The sequence below is a fragment of the Misgurnus anguillicaudatus genome, chromosome 19, assembly GCF_027580225.2.
Source record: "Misgurnus anguillicaudatus chromosome 19, ASM2758022v2, whole genome shotgun sequence".
NCBI classification, from domain to species: domain Eukaryota; kingdom Metazoa; phylum Chordata; class Actinopteri; order Cypriniformes; family Cobitidae; genus Misgurnus; species Misgurnus anguillicaudatus.
Genome location: NC_073355.2, coordinates 2066247 through 2081629, shown reverse-complemented (window position 1 = coordinate 2081629; position 15383 = coordinate 2066247). Strand labels below are relative to the sequence as shown.

Genomic DNA, 15383 nt, shown 5'->3' with positions numbered 1-15383 from the left:
GTGGTTATGCGGCACGACGCGAAGCGGAGTGCCGTTACACCGCAGGTGTGCATTATTTTCAAATAATTCAAAGGACCGGAGTCAATCATTCCGCTTATACCACGGTTACCACAAACATTGCTCTGGTGCCTATTTTTAAGAGATTTGAAAAGTAAGGTGTGCGGTTTACAGAAAAATAATCAACACCCATAGAACATTTCTCAGCCAATCAGAATGCAGCATTCAACAGACCCGTGGTATAATAGTGCGTAAGTCGTGCGCGCTCCACTACTCCAGAACTTGTTTTAATTTTACCTCAGAAACAAACATTATTTTACTGTTTTTTTTTTTCTTTCTTTTGTCATTTAGTAACTTATGTTTTTAATATGATGTTAAAAGAAGCTTTTGATTGATGTGAAACGGAGATAGCTAAGGTTAGGTGGCCATTATTTTAGCTTATACCACGGGTCTGTTGAATGCTGCATTCTGATTGGCTGAGAAAGGTTCTATGGGTGTTGATTATTATTCTGTAAACCACACACCTAACTTTTCAAATGTCTTAAAAATAGGCACCAGAGCAATGTTTGTGGTAACCGTGGTATAAGCGGAATAATTGACTCCGGTCCTTTGAATTATTTGAAAATAATGCACACCTGCGGTGTAACGGCACTCCGCTTCGCGTCGTGCCGCATTACCACCTTGGTGTGCATTATTTTCTTATAATTCAATGGCCCGTCGTCAATTATTCCTTACAAATTCTTTTATCTTTTTCTTCATTTAGTAATGTTAACTTAAATATGTGTGGACAAAAATATATTTTAATGATTTCCAATTTATTTGACACGTCTTATTAAGAGAATATGATGGAAGGGAGAAGCTTTGGATTAGGGCTGAAACGATTCATCGAGTTACTCGATTTACTCGATTCAAAAAATTCCTCGAGGCAAAAATTCTGCCTCGAAGCCTCGTTAAATTCCTATGACGCGCACTACACGCGCCGAGATCTGATTCACACGGACCGTTGTTCAATGTTCAGGAAGCACATCATAGCGCGTGGTACATTTTGAATTTAGTTGGCGCGATGGCGGAGCGAATATGTCCATAAACGGCAGAGAGAGACTGTCTAAAGTTTGGGATCATTACATTCAGCATCTGAACTGAAAGTTCTCCACTGTTGTTTCACCAAGCGTCGATAAAACAAGGTAACGTACTGTAGCTTCCGCTGATTTTAATCTCATACTGTATTTGTAGCGATGTCGTTATGCGGTTTGACTAGATATGATGTTTAGGTATGATGTTTAGCTTTGATGTTTTTAAGTAGTAAACGTATTCACGTTCAATTGCAGGACAGTATAGATTAAAAAAGAACCCCTTGACACACACGCATGCACTACAGGTGTGTGTACCAAAAAACGGCACCACAGTGCAATCATATATGGGCAATTTGTAATCTGACATATTTTGTTCAATAATAATAATCTCTGTCTTATTGGAGTTTAGCATAAGGAAGTTATTCTCTCTCACGCGAGTCAGACCGATCGCGCAATGCATCACATATGCTTAAACTTTTATGTAGCCACGCAACAATAGTTTCAGCATGCATTCACTGTATACAGCGGGACGTGATGTTGTGATTTTTCGAACGGATTCTTAACCTAAAATGCACCGCAATGCAAGTGATGCAAACCAAATGCAGCGTTCTATTGAAAAGTAATGTATATATTTCTGCAGTACCAAAATGCAATGAAGCAACTGAACGTCTGACTGGGGTGTCACGCACAGAACGCGTGCACACACACAAACACAAGTGCACGTGCGCGCATACACACAGGTTGTTACCATAGCAAATAGGCTCACCCCAAAAATGATATATTATGTTAAAAGCCTAATGGTAAATGCTGCAGGTGTAGAAATGTACATAAACCAGATATTTACTTTGATGTCAGGGCTAGATTACAGCATGAAACCTGTTGTGCATATTAATAAATTAAAGTGTTTAATTGTTGGCATAAACACTAAATGGGTAAAAAATTGAAATAAATAGGCTTATTTCTTGGAGCCAAATACCTCTGTTTTTTTTTAGAAATAAAAGCCAAATGCTTGAACATTTTACAGCCATGTCATTTTCGTTATGCATTTTTTGTTTTGGTTTTTTAAAAACACACCAAAAAATTATACGATTACTCGATTAATCGATCGATTCAGTGCGAGATTAATCGATTACAAAAAGAATCGATAGCTGCAGCCCTACTTTGGATATTTTATCTAAAAACAAATTGGCGACTAACTGCAGTGGTAAGATCAGTGTTTATTTATCTGTCAATAAATATCTGTTTTAAGTCCTCTATATCGTGTTGAAGTCATTATTTATATATTTGATAAAATATAATGTAATCTAAATACAATATGTAATGCTGAGGTGTTTTTTTTTTTGTTAAAAATATGCTCCAGTTCATGTTCTCTGAACAATAAACACTGTTTAACACATGATTTTTAGTCTGATTATTTGCATTGAGGCATATCACAATATAAAGGTTAGGGGAACGGCAGCGAGAGCTGAACCTTCACCTCTTTCTGCTGTCATCTTCCACTTCGCAATGCGCAACTGACTGCTGATCATATGCTGGCAAAGAGCTTGCGCGCGTTCTTTTTTCCAAATACATTTTTTGTAAAGCCAGTGTAATAAATACTTGGAGCGGGCATGGGGAAATGTATCGGAGTAAAAAGTTAGCTTTGTCTTTAATATTGTAGTGGAGTAAGAGTAAAAGTAGATGCAAATAAAACATACTCAAGTAAAGTACAGATCCCCCCCAAAAAATACTCAAGTAACAAAGTATTTTTACTTCATTGCCACCACTGCATGTTAGCATGCTTCATCTCATGTGTTCAATTAATTCAAGCATTGTGTCCTCCAGCCAACTAGGTGAAGGCCTGCAGATAAACAGACCCATTACACAAAGCTGCTTACAGCGCCCTGTAATGTAGTGCTTACACCCCTCCACCACTTTTATGGATTACACTTTTAATGGGATTACACAGGCCGTAACCATATACACAACAATACAACATAAACACAAGAGAAACTGTTAAAACGTTCTTCTGCAAACAATTTACATTCACCAGTAATGTATATTTCCCATGCATTTTCCCTACAGGAATGTAAAAAACACAACAAATTCCTTATGTGTGTGCACACTCGGCAAATAAACCTCATTCTGATTCAAAGTTTTCATAATCAAACCAAGTCTGAAACACCACAATATTACAAAGATAAAAGCAAAAGATCTAATAAAATGAAAGGGAGTGGCCTTGAAATGTTTGCATAGGTGGGCAAAAGAGCGGCAGAAACGAGAGAAAGAGAGAGACATACTGTAGGGAGAGACGGTACAGAGAGAGCGAGAGTTAGAGAGAAGCAGGAACCAAGATAAAGACACACAAACATATTTATACACACACACACACACACACACACACATATCGGTGTTCTCCTCAAAGTTTCATGGATCTGAATAAAGATCCTGTAATAGTCTGTCAGAAAGAAACTGAAACGCTCTGTTGTTTACACATCCAGCAGTCACTCTATCCTCACCTAACTACAGTACGCTGTCATGGTAACAGACTGACAGGTTAGTAGTGTGGATCACCATTAGCACTCAACTGTGTATTCCCTTTCGTCTCAACAGACAGTTTATTTAGCAAGAGACTTTCACAGTACATATAAGAGTGAAATCAGGTTATACACATAATACTTACAAACACTAACAAACTAAAAAATAAATCAATAGTGAGCATACAGGTATTAGAAGTTACAATCTCAGGCTATGTTTCACCTTTCATTTACACTACACTACACCAACGTTTTTGACCCTCATAAACGGAGTCGTTTGTAAAGACCCTGCAGACCCTGTTTTAGTTTGAGAACTCAGATGTTGCACTGCAGTGTAAATGAACGTAGACAGAGTAAAATGTAAACGAACAGCTGATGTTACCATGTCAGCGCATCATTTTCAAAGTAAAAATAATTTTTATTCAGGTAAATGGAGGTTTGCAACCGAGGTTTAACTTTTGCCAAAAACAGTAAACCTCTACCAACCAGCAATTATAAACGCTATATCAGATTGTTTTAACATGTGTCCTTATAGATAATGTCTGTTTTATATTCATGTTTGAGTGTTGTTGGGTTTGAATATTGTTGTAATGTTGTTTATGCTTTGTTTAAATTTAGTTAGCTTATTACGAAAGACAGACTGTAATTTTAAACGCCATATAGGACGTTGTAAAGGCCAATATGAAGGGAGAATTGTAATGGGTCAGACATTATTTTCGAGTTTTATTTAAGTTTTGTTTGCTAATTTAAAATGAATTCCGTTTCATATAATTTGTCTCTTAATTTTAATCGATGTTTTGTTGATAAGTTTTGTGGATATAAATTCATAAAAACAATACAATCAACGTCACATTAATATTTAATGCTCATTTAGCCGATTATGCTTTTTGCTTTTTCTTTGATGCTAGCGGAGGACGTGCACAGACCTCGCACGCTTTTAAAAAGTAATGTCATATTCATTTTTTATTAATTGATTGCACACTGAACAGCGACAGGTAAGGGAAGTTAAGTTATTTGTTTTTTTTCTGAAGAATACGGTCAGTTCGTACGAAAATTTTCAAATGGACTATAAGATCATAAATATGAACTGCGAACAATAAACTAGGCGTGAAATGGCTGAAGAGGAACTCCCTACATTAAAGCAGTAAACATTTCTGTAGGCTAAAGCTATACTTCATCTCTTATGTTGGATTGAAGTTTGCATTTGCTGAAATTTATTTTTGTTCACTTGAATGCTTCCTTTTTAAATCATAAAGACCTTTCTATTTGGTTTATAACATCAACATTAACCTATTAATCATACTAATATGTTGTAGGGGGAGCTAGAAGAATATAAGACTTTCCCAAACACATTTTTATAGGTTCAAAAATAGTCTCTGTTGTAGTTGCCGGCAAAGGACCCAGGAATGAATTTTTGTCAATATCGCACACCCCTAGGCTGCATAAATGCGCAAAGGTAAGGTATTATTAGAGTAATAAGTTATTTTACACTTTTATGCGCATGCCTAGTTATGTGATTGGTCATGTTTCATGCGTTTATGGTGGTGTATAGTGTGGATGAAGATTCTTTTTAAATGCCAGTATAAACGAGGATAGTTTTCATTTTAAAATGCCGTTTTAAAACGCAAATGCTCTAATGTAAACAGGGCCTCAAGTAGGTGAGAGCCATCTAACTTATTTTGGTTTTGGCTCAATCATTCATTCAATTGTTGGTTTAAAGCTTTGTTAACTCTTTTCTGCTACAGCATCTAGGCCAGTAGTTCTCAAACTGGGGGTCGCAAGATGACATTTAATACAAGACATTAATTTATCATAAATTCTGTGTAATTAAATGAGCATTTCACCCGTAGAAACATTAATCTTTATTGAAAGTGCGTCATATTTGTAGTCGAAATGTAACATACATTTCAAATTTGGTGCCTATTTGACCAAGAAAAGGGGTGTTTGTAGTCTCACTACCTCAACAAAGATATAGCACTTCCTTCTTTCAATGATGCAAAATGACGATTTTTACATCATTGAAAGAAGGAAGTGCAACACTGAATTCTGTATTTCTCCTGTCTCAGCGGAAACTGAGGAAATGATGCATGACCATTCAAAAACATGACTGGGGATCTAACTATACAAAGATTAATGGGTGAAGTGTATATAGACAAGTATATAGACAAAATAGTATTGAAATATTTGCATGCAAACTTAATTTTTAGCAAGTGTTCCAACTTACCCCCTCCCTGTTACAATAACCCCACCTATGGGGTAAGTCGTAACATTTGCACTTCTGTCACGTTTGGTGTAATTGTCCAAGAATGGTAAGTAATAGAAACAAACTTCAAATGTTCATTTGTAGCAGAAATGTGTGTGTTGCTTGGGTAAAAATATAATTCATCAAACTCAAATACTTTTTGAATGATTGAGCCAAAACCAAAAAGCGTTAGGCTATGCCCCGCTCTCCCCTACCTTTTGCATATCGTTATCATGTGCTAATACACACTTACATACCAAAGGAAATGTAAAAGCGTGAATCGGACCATAGTTGCTCTTTAAAGGGATAGTTCGGCCAAAAATGATAATAAACCCATGATTAACTGACCCACAAGCAGTCTGAGATGCATATGTCCATCGTTTTTCGGACAAACACATTTTCAGTTGTTTTGGAAGGTGTTTTAGATCTTTCAGTTGATCAAATGTGAAGTTGTGGGGTCCACGGCCTTCAAGTCCAAAAAATGTGCATTCATCCTTCATAAAATAAATACTGCTCCATGATGATAAATAAAGGTCTTCTGAGGGTAATCCGCATGGTGCTGTTGTAGAAATATCCATATTTAAAACTTTATTAACGAAAATAACTAGCTTCCGTTAGCGCCGCCATCTTAGACTCCTCTGTATTTAGGAGAGAGTATTAGCGTAGTGTACACACTTTTCTTAGTGACGTATGACAAATTCGGAGGGCGGGGGCACAGAGCTGCAGCAGAGTAACCTCCGTAGGCTGCGTAAAGCTCTGATCTGGAATGCGGACGCGACTAAGATGGCAGCGCTACCGGAAGCGAGTTATTTTCGTTTATAGTGTTTTACATGTGGATATTTCTACAACAGCACCGCGCGGATTACCCTCAGAAGGACTTTGTTTATCATCGTGGAGCCATTTGGAATTATTTTGTAAAGGATGGATGCACACTTTTTAGACTTGAAGGTCGTGGACCCCATAACTTTACATTTAATTAACTGAAAGATCTAAAACATTTTCTAAAATAACTGAAAATGTCATCGTCTGAAAAATGTTGGACATATGCAACTCGGATGACTTCGGGGGAAGTAAATCTTGGGTTTAATATCATTTTTGGCCGAACTATCCCTTTAATATCAATTTAACTGTAGTTGGTTTGCTTTGATTTAAACCTTCATATCAAAGCACAATAGCACAATAAAACACAATAAAAATATGATAACAAACATGTTTTGACAAAAATCTTAAAAACAGAATTTTGGAACCAAATTTTTCATTTGTATGTTTGTATATTTATAAAAGATACATTTTCCTGGAAAGACATTTGTGAAAATCATAAAAAATGCTGGTGGGCAAGTTTTAGTTTTTTTTAAGGCTGGCGGGGATTAAGTTAATGCTGTTAAGTTTTAAAATATGATGTGATTAAATCAATTTCAACAGGTTGAAACTTAGTTGATTACCGTTTTGTTGGGGCGAACGGGGATAGGTGAGGCGAATGGGGACAGGTAGGGCTTGGAACACTTCCCTACCTTTAAAGTGGGAAATGGCAGAAAAAGTTTGAGAAACACTGAGTTAATGAGACCCTCCTGAACAGAGTTCCTTAACATATCTTCTGTACAGTATATAGTTGTTTAGTAACACAAATAAAGTTCTTGAAGTGAGGTGACACAAACTGACACTTCATTTAAATGGTGTATGACGGTAGCATGTGGGATAGATGACAACTCCACCATACCCAAAAAACGATAAACAACAGAACATTTCTTTAGAATTGATATTTCCCATGTTGGTGAGTTTTTGAACTCAACTCAATGCACATCTGGAATTTCCTTATCCATGTAGATTATATGAAATGCATCTTTGTGATAGTCGTGGCCAAAAACAGGCAGGACAGATGATGATGATCCAGTGGAAAAAATTGTTTATTCAATAAGGGAAAATAATCTTCCCGTAGCAAGAATAACAAACAACAAAATTAACCACAAAAAACTCCATTGAAGGTTAGAAACCCATGCTGTTATAAGAGCTTGACAACACTGAACCACATTTTAACACAGCACCCCTATAAATACATTTTGGCCTCTACCAATTTCCCACAAAAGGTATATATTAAATAATACTTTAATCAATAAACCTTTAAACCATACTAATATTTTCAAAACATACATATTGTATCACAATGAACTCAATACAATCAATTATCTAAGAAAAAATAAAGAAGTTAATTACTACAAACAAACAAAGAAATAAACTACTTGAAAATAATAAATGATACCCCCCTCAGAGTCTGAACATGATGGTATAGTCCAACTTCCTCTGGAATAGCATAAGTTGAGGCTTGAAGCCCCGCCTCTTCCTTTGTTTGCTGGCACATGGAATGTGGCCATTCACTCCACACCAGAACAACAAGACTCAGGTAAAAGAAAAACAGTATTAAGAAACAGTATTAAGAAGTGTGCACCCTTCCATACTCAAGTTCCAATAAACTGTCAACTTTTAACATGTCTTGAGATTGTTTATTTGTATACATGAGGGAATCCAAAAAGCAACATAATGCAATTAAACTTCAAACTAACTTAAAATTGGTAGGGCTAAATGCTTAAATGTGTAAGTGGGCTACGTACCCGTCACACTCTCCCCCTCCTCTGGTTTCTCGCCAACATGGCGGGAAAGGAAGTCAGCAGTAAGATTTTCTCTTCCTGGTCGATGGAGAATTGTAAATTGATAGGGTTGTAATGACAAATACCAGCGTGTTATCCTGGCATTGGAGTCCTTCATTTTATTCATCCAGAGCAGGGCTCGATGATCTGTCTCCAAAGTGAAATGTCTTCCCAGAAGATAATATTTGAGAGAGTCTAAGGCCCACTTTACTGCTAAACATTCCTTCTCAATAGTCGAATAGCGTGTTTCCCGAGGAAACAACTTACGGCTAATATAAGCCACCGGGTGACAATCCTCCCCTTCTCCCTGAAGTAACACTGCTCCCAGTCCAATTCCTGAAGCATCAGTCTGCAGAATAAAGGGTTTATCAAACTGGGGACAGTATAACAATGAACTTTCCTGAAGAGCTCCTTGAATATCCCGAAAAGCTTGTTGGGCTTGCTCAGTCCACTTAATCTGGTTCGGAGCATTCTTCTTGATTAGATCTGTTAGAGCAGCAGCTCGTGAAGAAAAATTAGGTACAAAACGACGATACCAACCGACCAGACCGAGGAAAGATCTCACTTGTTTCTTGGTTGAGGGCAGTGAACAGGACTCAACAGCTTGGACCTTCCCCACTTGTGGCCGAATGACTCCATTCCCCAGGACATAACCTAGATATTCAATCTCTGTCTTTACCAGGGCACATTTTCCAGGATTAATTGTCAGTCCCGCTTCTTGGATGCGTTTGAAAACTACCTGTAAGTGCTTTAGATGCTCCTCCCAGGTTTTGCTAAAGATCACAATGTCATCAAGATATGCTGAAGTAAAATCAGATAGGCCGTGCAACACCTGGTCCATTAGTCTTTGAAAGGTGGGCGGAGCCCCATGGAGTCCAAAAGGCATGGCCTTAAAATGATGTAGGCCCCAAGGAGTCCGAAAGGCAGTCAACTCTTTGGATTTGGCACTCAAAGGCACTTGCCAATATCCCTTACAAAGATCAACTGTACTCAGATATTTTGCTTCACCCAAGCGTTCAAGCAACTCCTCAATGCGAGGCATGGGATATGAGTCAAATTTTGAAACTGAGTTCAAGTATCGGAAATCAATGCAAAATCTTGTAGTTCCATCCTTTTTAGGCACTAAAACTACCGGACTACACCATTCACTTTTGGAGGGTTCAATCACTCCTAGGGAAGTCATCATGTCTAGTTCTCTTTTAAGAGCTGGAAGTAATCTTTCAGGAATACGATAACTCAGTCTCTTAGGGGCCGCATCCTTCTTCAAGACAATGTCATGCTCTACCAGTTTCGTTAGACCCGGCTTTTCTTGGAACAACTCAGGAGGACACAAAGAATGAATTTGTTGTTGCTGAGACTCTGAGAGATGTTTCAAACTGAGCTCTGCCACATTCTGCACTGGAAAATACTGTTCTTCCACCTCTTCCTCGTCTTTCACAGAGCGAATAAGCATACAGTTTTTCCGAGGGAACCACTCTTTCAAGAGATTTACATGCAGAATCCTACTTGAGCGGCCTTGTCCAGGAGTTGCAATCTCATACGTTGTAGGACCAATTTTCTTGAGTACTTTAAAAGGCCCTTGCCATTTAGCTAAAAGTTTACTGGATGCAGTGGGCAACATTACCAGCACTTGTTGTCCGGGAACAAAGGTACGGGTTCTAGCAGACCTATCATACCAGGATTTTTGTTTCTGTTGAGCCTCTGCCATATGCTCCTGAGCCAAGTTGGTCATCCTCTGCAATTTCTCATGCATGGCTACCACAAAGGAAGCAACATCTTTCTCTTCCCCCTTCTCCTTCTGGCCAGCCCAAGACTCTTTTAACAGTGACAATGGTCCTTTCACTTCATGGCCATATAAGAGTGTAAAGGGTGAAAACCCTGTGGAAGCCTGGGGAACTTCACGATATGCGAAAAGCAAGTAAGGCAACCACTTATCCCAATCTGAGCCAGTCTCATTTATGAATTTTCGGAGCATATTTTTGAGAGTTTGGTTAAACCTTTCTACTAATCCATCCGTTTGAGGATGGAATGGCGTAGACTTTAGTCCCTTTATGCTCAAAAGTTGATAGACCTGCTTCAAGAGCTTTGAAGTGAAATTGGTGCCACAGTCAGTAAGTATCTCCCTTGGAAATCCTACTCTTGAAAATAATTGAATGAGACAGGAAGCTACTTGCTTTGCTCCAATAGTCCTCAGGGGGAAAACCTCAGGATACTTGGTTGCATAGTCACTCACTACTAACATGAACCTATGACCTGTTCTACTTTTCTCAACTGGGCCCACAATGTCCATAGCAAGTCGATCAAATGGGACTCCTACAACTGGAAGAGGATTAAGAGGGGCTTTGGAGGGTAGTTTATTAGATGTCAACTGACACTCTGGACAGGTCTTGCAGAATTTGATCACATCTTTTCTAAGGCCAGGCCAAAAAAAATGTTTCCTGATACGAGCCAACGTTTTCTGCCTACCTAGATGACCGGCCCAGGGAATAGAATGACCCAAAGACAGGACAATATTTTGAACGTCCTTGGGGACCACCATCTGCAAACTATCTCCCTGTTGTCTATACAACACTGCCTTTTTAAGGACAAACTTCTCACCTGCACTCCCTTTTACAGATTCCTCACCTTCTCCATGACTTGTCATAGCAACTTGTTGGTACACTGGCGACAAAATAGGATCGTTCTGTTGTAGCTCGGACATATTACTGGGAATATTAAATTCTACGAATTCCTCCATCTTACCACCCAGTTCTTGACCTTCAGTTTCTGCATACCTATACTTTTCTTGTCTTCTCTGCCTCCTAGATTTCCTCTCCTTAACTGGCCTCACCTCAAGCTCAGAATCAAAGAAAGGGAGGGTTTTTAGAGTTTCAGACTCCTTTCCAGAATGCTTAATCTGTGCCCGAGTCATTACCATATTACAGGCAGAATTAGGGGCGAGCAAGCTCATAAGTAAAGGAAAATCTTGGCCTAAAATCACAGGATACGGTAGCTTCTCGACTACACCTACTCTCAATAGACAGGGTTGCCCTTGTACCACTACCTGTATTTCAGTTGTAGGGTAAGTCTGCTCCTCACCATGCACACATTTAATGACCACCTCACCTTCACTCTTTTCCAAAGGTTTAAAAAGTAGCTGTCTTTCGACCAGTGTCTGCATGCTACCGGAGTCTAACAATGCACTCACGGTTTTCCCGTTCACTTCTACAGGAACTGTTAGACTTAAGGACGGCGTTAACTTGTCTACTTGTACTGATGGAACAGAACAAACATGAGAAGTTTTAACAGATAACTTGGGACACATCGGCTTTTTATGCCCTTCCTGTCCACAGTTATAACAAATGGGCACCTGAGTAACCTGCTGTAAAGGTCCAGGGGGCTGATTTCCTGTACTTTTAGGCTTCCTACTAAAGGGATTACCCTTATTGTCACCCCGACCAACTGATGAACTACTACGTTCTCTACTGCCCTTGTGAATAAACCCCCAGGCTTGTGAACGAGACCGTGCAGCTACAAATACCTCAGCTAAAGAAGCCGCATGAGCAGCTGAACTAGGATTATGCTCTCTTAACCACACCTGCAATTCGGGTGAAAGCATTTTTAAATACTGCTCTAAAATAATCACTTCTCCCACAGCCTCTACAGTCTTCCCTTTAGGTTGCACCCATTTTTCAAACAGTTCTTTAAGTCGAACATAGAGTTCTTTTGGAGTTTCATCAAGCTCAATTTCTAATGAGCGAAATCTTTGACGGTAAGTTTCTGGACTAATGGCATACTTGCTCAATATGGCAGACTTTACCTTGTCATATTCTAATGACTCTTCAATGTCCATGTGCACATAGGCACTTCTAGCCTTACCAGTCAATAAGGGAATTAACCTTAGGGCCCAATCAGTTTTTTCCCACTTACAGGCTAGAGCTATTCTTTCGAATGTGGTAAGAAAATGTTCAATGTCATCTGAATCTTGCAATTTCTGCAATGTAGGCTCAATCATACCTCGAACAGGATCTGGAGCAAGGGGCACAGAGGCGTTGGACCCATTATCTGAAACATCAGAATGCACATCAGGTCTTGGTAAAGGTGCAGGGGTAGTACGAAAATCCACTTCCTCCCTAAGAAGATTAAATTGATGCTGCATTGTTTTCCATCTTTGTTCCTGTCTGGCTGCCTCCCGTTCCATCTGAGCCTCTTGTTTCCTCTGTAAGTCCATACCTTTACGAAACATCTCCGCCAGGTCCTTCAGAGTCAATTGCTCAGGCTCATCAGGCCCTTGAGGTACTCCTCCAACCGCTGATGACTCCTCAACTTCATCTGGTTGCTTCAGTGGTACTTTCTTCGGAGCCATAATGCACTTCCTCACCACTGCCCTCTACTGACTATCCCACCGCTGCCACCAAATTGTGATAGTCGTGGCCAAAAACAGGCAGGACAGATGATGATGATCCAGTGGAAAAAATTGTTTATTCAATAAGGGAAAATAATCTTCCCGTAGCAAGAATAACAAACAACAAAATTAACCACAAAAAACTCCATTGAAGGTTAGAAACCCATGCTGTTATAAGAGCTTGACAACACTGAACCACATTTTAACACAGCACCCCTATAAATACATTTTGGCCTCTACCAATTTCCCACAAAAGGTATATATTAAATAATACTTTAATCAATAAACCTTTAAACCATACTAATATTTTCAAAACATACATATTGTATCACAATGAACTCAATACAATCAATTATCTAAGAAAGAATAAAGAAGTTAATTACTACAAACAAACAAAGAAATAAACTACTTGAAAAGAATAAATGATATCCCCCTCAGAGTCTGAACATGATGGTATAGTCCAACTTCCTCTGGAATAGCATAAGTTGAGGCTTGAAGCCCCGCCTCTTCCTTTGTTTGCTGGCACATGGAATGTGGCCATTCACTCCACACCAGAACAACAAGACTCAGGTAAAAGAAAAACAGTATTAAGAAACAGTATTAAGAAGTGTGCACCCTTCCATACTCCCATACAAGTTCCAATAAACTGTCAACTTTTAACATGTCTTGAGATTGTTTATTTGTATACATGAGGGAATCCAAAAAAGCAACAAAATGCAATTAAACTTCAAACTAACTTAAAATTGGTAGGGCTAAATGCTTAAATGTGTAAGTGGGCTACGTACCCGTCACAATCTTAGATGTGTGTGTTCAAATGCAGCATTTTAAAGTGTGGCATAATTCAGTAACTACTGTTAGCCTTCAACATCTATAAAATGTCGTCTCAGCAGGCAGCTCACTACTGTAGGTCTAAAACAGAACTCATGCCTCAACGTTTTTAAGAGCATAAATCACACCTGAATCCTTAAACACTGTATCACAGTAATAACGCCTGTAAATGGCCTGTCATAGAAATGTGTTGTTCAGCAGGAAGTGATGTGTATAATGTGTGTCTCTGTAGACTCTCTTCACCCTCTCTCTCTCTCTCTCTCTCTCTCTCTCTCTCTCTCTCTCTCTCTTTGTGTCCAGATCTAAGCGTGGGTGAATTTGCCACTGGCTTTCTCAAGGCAACAATGATACCTTGCTGTCACCATGGCAACCGTCCAGATCATTACAATCTCTGTCAAGCTTCTGCAGGAGGTTACTACACACCACACAGATCTTTTGATGCACAGAGGATTTTAATGTTTATAGTAAAGGGTGACAACTATCCATCACACAGCAACGACCCAAATAAAATCAATATTCTGCATCAAGGCTGGGCTCAGAAAGAACCTCTTTGCAGCCGATTACACTTCATTCTAATCAGGGGCCTCATTTACAAAATATGCACAGAATCAATACTAAAATTTAACGTACACCAGAAACCTGAGGATTGCAAACCAAAATTGAGATTTATAAAACTCTGCGTACGCACACCTGCACACAACTTTCACTTTCTAAATCACAGATCACCTGTAATACATGAATCAGCCTCATATGCCGCCCTGCACCCTGCTGCCCATTTGAAACCATAAATAGTCAATGCAAATCACCTGTGGAATGCAGATCCGCATAATAATGAGACTGGCATCCAATTGCTTGTTCGCAAGATGGTATAGAGACAGAGCGCAGTTATGCAAATTTGAAAACCACGCCCACCGGGGGGGAAACAATCCAACCGTCTCCATTGACTTTGTATTGCGAGAGGCCGCCTCCTTGTCATTTCTGGCTTATAACAGAAAACAGAATAATGCCTAAAAGCTGTTGTGTGACAATATGTACAGCTAACAAGCCAAAGAAACCAGAAATAAGTTTTTATAAGCTGTCAACCTCAAAAAACAAGCGTTTAAAGCAGGGGTGGGGAACCCTGGTCCTGGAGGGCCATTGTCCTGCAGAGTTTTGTTCCAACCCAAATTAAACACACCTGAAAAATCTAATTCAAGTCTTCACGATCACTTGGCAAATTAAGTTCAGGTGTGTTTGATTAGGGTTGGAACTAAACTCTGCAGGACAGTGGCCCTCCAGGACCCAGGGTTCCCCACTCCTGGTTTAAAGACACAAAAGTGGATACAGGCAACTTTTCATAGTACTTCTATTAGTAGAACTGCGTCCACGGGGGTCACCGCAGCATTTATAGGTTTACAGCAGTGGCCAAAATCACAGTGGTATCACTAAAAATAAAATAAATGTCTTCTGCTTCTTTAGTCGGCTCTTCTCCAGAAGCACGAGAAAGCAGAAATATGAAAATAAATCATTTTAATTTAAAAACATAAATGGTCATTTCCTTTTACTAACAGACACATTACTTTAGCAATCTCCTTATTTTCTTTCTTAAGAACTTGTACATGTGTGAGTAAAAAGCGAACGCATGTTTTTTATGTTTTGCAACATCATAGTTATCACTATTATAACGAAGACATAGAACGTAACCTAGCGATTGTCCGAGAG

The 15383-nt window shown here is 39.0% G+C and overlaps 1 protein-coding gene across 3 annotated transcripts in view; it reads right to left on the bottom strand.

Annotated features, from left to right (window-relative positions):
* prkcab (protein kinase C, alpha, b) overlaps positions 1-15383 on the bottom strand; it is a 182853-nt gene that overhangs the window by 125346 nt on the left and 42124 nt on the right. The gene's annotated exons all lie outside the window — the stretch shown is intronic.